The sequence below is a fragment of the Strix aluco genome, unplaced genomic scaffold (assembly GCF_031877795.1).
Source record: "Strix aluco isolate bStrAlu1 unplaced genomic scaffold, bStrAlu1.hap1 HAP1_SCAFFOLD_33, whole genome shotgun sequence".
Taxonomy (NCBI): Eukaryota; Metazoa; Chordata; class Aves; order Strigiformes; family Strigidae; genus Strix; species Strix aluco.
In genome coordinates, this window is record NW_027436647.1 from 2826907 (window position 1) to 2831278 (window position 4372).

A 4372-nucleotide genomic window follows, 5' to 3' on the forward strand; every position below is an offset into this window, starting at 1 on the left:
AGTGCTCTGCAAGCTCTCCAGGACAACATAGAATCTGGGGCTCTGTGCTTTCTTTCGTTCTGAACAAGTGTTAGTGTTTTCTGCACAAAAGCGATTCTGCGAAACAATGTGAACACTTCTGCTTCCCAGGCACAGAGAAGGTGCTAGCAGGGAATTCTCTGCCTGCCTTTCCCCAGTGCTCTGCAAGCTCTCCAAGACAACATAGAATCTGGGGCTCTGTGCTTTCTTTCCTTCTGAACAAGTGTTAGTGTTTTCTGCACAAAAGCGATTCTGCGAAGCAATGTGAACAGGCACAGAGAAGGTGCTATCAGGGAATTCTCTGCCTGCCTTTCCCCAGTGCTCTGCAAGCTCTCCAGGACAACATAAAATCTGGGGCTCTGCGCTGTCTTTCGTTCTGAACAAGTGTTACTGTTTTCTGCACAAAAGCGATTCTTGCGAAGCAATGTGAACACTTCTGCTTCCCAGGCACAGAGAAGGTGCTAGCAGGAAATTCTCTGCCTGCCTTTCCCCAGTGCTCTGCAAGCTCTCCAGGACAACATAGAATCTGGGGCTCTGTGCTTTCTTTCGTTCTGAACAAGTGTTAGTGTTTTCTGCACAAAAGCGATTCTTGCGAAGCAATGTGAACACTTCTGCTTCCCAGGCACAGAGAAGGTGCTAGCAGGGAATTCTCTGCCTGCCTTTCCCCAGTGCTCTGCAAGCTCTCCAGGACAACATAGAATCTGGGGCTCTGTGCTTTCTTTCCTTCTGAACAAGTGTTACTGTTTTCTGCACAAAAGCGATTCTGCAAAGCAATGTGAACAGGCACAGAGAAGGTGCTATCAGGGAATTCTCTGCCTGCCTTTCCCCAGTGCTCTGCAAGCTCTCCAGGACAACATAAAATCTGGGGCTCTGCGCTGTCTTTCGTTCTGAACAAGTGTTACTGTTTTCTGCACAAAAGCGATTCTTGCGAAGCAATGTGAACACTTCTGCTTCCCAGGCACAGAGAAGGTGCTATCAGGGAATTCTCTGCCTGCCTTTCCCCAGTGCTCTGCAAGCTCTCCAGGACAACATAGAATCTGGGACTCTGTGCTTTCTTTCGTTCTGAACAAGTGTTACTGTTTTCTGCACAAAAGCGATTCTTGCGAAGCAATGTGAACACTTCTGCTTCCCAGGCACAGAGAAGGTGCTATCAGGGAATTCTCTGCCTGCCTTTCCCCAGTGCTCTGCAAGCTCTCCAGGACAACATAGTATCTGGGGCTCTGTGCTTTCTTTCCTTCTGAACAAGTGTTACTGTTTTCTGCACAAAAGCGATTCTGCAAAGCAATGTGAACAGGCACAGAGAAGGTGCTAGCAGGGAATTCTCTGCCTGCCTTTCCCCAGTGCTCTGCAAGCTCTCCAGGACAACATAGAATCTGGGGCTCTGTGCTTTCTTTCCTTCTGAACAAGTGTTACTGTTTTCTGCACAAAAGCGATTCTTGCGAAGCAATGTGAACACTTCTGCTTCCCAGGCACAGAGAAGGTGCTAGCAGGGAATTCTCTGCCTGCCTTTCCCCAGTGCTCTGCAAGCTCTCCAGGACAACATAGAATCTGGGGCTCTGTGCTTTCTTTCGTTCTGAACAAGTGTTACTGTTTTCTGCACAAAAGCGATTCTTGCGAAGCAATGTGAACACTTCTGCTTCCCAGGCACAGAGAAGGTGATATCAGGGAATTCTCTGCCTGCCTTTCCCCAGTGCTCTGCAAGCTCTCCAAGACAACATAGAATCTGGTGCTCTGTGCTTTCTTTCCTTCTGAACAAGTGTTACTGTTTTCTGAACAAAAGCGATTCTGCGAAGCAATGTGAACACTTCTGCTTCCCAGGCACAGAGAAGGTGCTATCAGGGAATTCTCTGCCTGCCTTTCCCCAGTGCTCTCAAGCTCTCGAGGACAACATAAAATCTGGGGCTCTGTGCTTTCTTTCGTTCTGAACAAGTGTTACTGTTTTCTGCACAAAAGCGATTCTGCGAAACAATGTGAACAGGCACAGAGAAGGTGCTAGCAGGGAATTCTCTGCCTGCCTTTCCCCAGTGCTCTGCAAGCTCTCCAGGACAACATAGAATCTGGGGCTCTGTGCTTTCTTTCCTTCTGAACAAGTGTTACTGTTTTCTGCACAAAAGTGATTCTTGCGAAGCAATGTGAACACTTCTGCTTCCCAGGCACAGAGAAGGTGCTAGCAGGGAATTCTCTGCCTGCCTTTCCCCAGTGCTCTGCAAGCTCTCCAGGACAACATAGAATCTGGGGCTCTGTGCTTTCTTTCGTTCTGAACAAGTGTTACAGTTTTCTGCACAAAAGCGATTCTGCGAAACAATGTGAACACTTCTGCTTCCCAGGCACAGAGAAGGTGCTAGCAGGGAATTCTCTGCCTGCCTTTCCCCAGTGCTCTGCAAGCTCTCCAAGACAACATAGAATCTGGGGCTCTGTGCTTTCTTTCCTTCTGAACAAGTGTTAGTGTTTTCTGCACAAAAGCGATTCTGCGAAGCAATGTGAACAGGCACAGAGAAGGTGCTATCAGGGAATTCTCTGCCTGCCTTTCCCCAGTGCTCTGCAAGCTCTCCAGGACAACATAAAATCTGGGGCTCTGCGCTGTCTTTCGTTCTGAACAAGTGTTACTGTTTTCTGCACAAAAGCGATTCTTGCGAAGCAATGTGAACACTTCTGCTTCCCAGGCACAGAGAAGGTGCTATCAGGGAATTCTCTGCCTGCCTTTCCCCAGTGCTCTGCAAGCTCTCCAGGACAACATAAAATCTGGGGCTCTGTGCTTTCTTTGCTTCTGAACAAGTGTTACTGTTTTCTGCACAAAAGCGATTCTTGCGAAGCAATGTGAACACTTCTGCTTCCCAGGCACAGAGAAGGTGCTAGCAGGGAATTCTCTGCCTGCCTTTCCCCAGTGCTCTGCAAGCTCTCCAGGACAACATAAAATCTGGGGCTCTGTGCTTTCTTTCGTTCTGAACAAGTGTTACTGTTTTCTGCACAAAAGTGATTCTGCGAAGCAATGTGAACACTTCTGCTTCCCAGGCACAGAGAAGGTGCTATCAGGGAATTCTCTGCCTGCCTTTCCCCAGTGCTCTGCAAGCTCTCCAGGACAACATAGAATCTGGGGCTCTGTGCTTTCTTTCCTTCTGAACAAGTGTTAGTGTTTTCTGCACAAAAGTGATTCTGCGAAGCAATGTGAACAGGCACAGAGAAGGTGCTAGCAGGGAATTCTCTGCTGCCTTTCCCCAGTGCTCTGCAAGCTCTCCAGGACAACATAAAATCTGGGGCTCTGTGCTTTCTTTCCTTCTGAACAAGTGTTAGTGTTTTCTGCACAAAAGCGATTCTGCGAAGCAATGTGAACACTTCTGCTTCCCAGGCACAGAGAAGGTGCTAGGAAGGAATTCTCTGCCTGCCTTTCCCCAGTGCTCTGCAAGCTCTCCAGGACAACATAAAATCTGGGGCTCTGTGCTTTCTTTCGTTCTGAACAAGTGTTACTGTTTTCTGCACAAAAGCGATTCTGCGAAGCAATGTGAACAGGCACAGAGAAGGTGCTAGCAGGGAATTCTCTGCCTGCCTTTCCCCAGTGCTCTGCAAGCTCTCCAAGACAACATAGAATCTGGTGCTCTGTGCTTTCTTTCCTTCTGAACAAGTGTTACTGTTTTCTGCACAAAAGCGATTCTGCGAAGCAATGTGAACACTTCTGCTTCCCAGGCACAGAGAAGGTGCTAGGAAGGAATTCTCTGCCTGCCTTTCCCCAGTGCTCTGCAAGCTCTCGAGGACAACATAATATCTGGGGCTCTGTGCTTTCTTTCCTTCTGAACAAGTGTTACTGTTTTCTGCACAAAAGCGATTCTGCGAAACAATGTGAACAGACACAGAGAAGGTGCTATCAGGGAATTCTCTGCCTGCCTTTCCCCAGTGCTCTGCAAGCTCTCCAGGACAACATAAAATCTGGGGCTCTGTGCTTTCTTTCCTTCTGAACAAGTGTTACTGTTTTCTGCACAAAAGCGATTCTTGCGAAGCAATGTGAACACTTCTGCTTCCCAGGCACAGAGAAGGTGCTAGCAGGGAATTCTCTGCCTGCCTTTCCCCAGTGCTCTGCAAGCTCTCCAAGACAACATAGAATCTGGTGCTCTGTGCTTTCTTTCCTTCTGAGCAAGTGTTACTGTTTTCTGCACAAAAGCGATTCTTGCGAAGCAATGTGAACACTTCTGCTTCCCAGGCACAGAGAAGGTGATATCAGGGAATTCTCTGCCTGCCTTTCCCCAGTGCTCTGCAAGCTCTCCAGGACAACATAGAATCTGGGGCTCTGTGCTTTCTTTCCTTCTGAACAAGTGTTACTGTTTTCTGCACAAAAGCGATTCTGCGAAGCAATGTGAACACT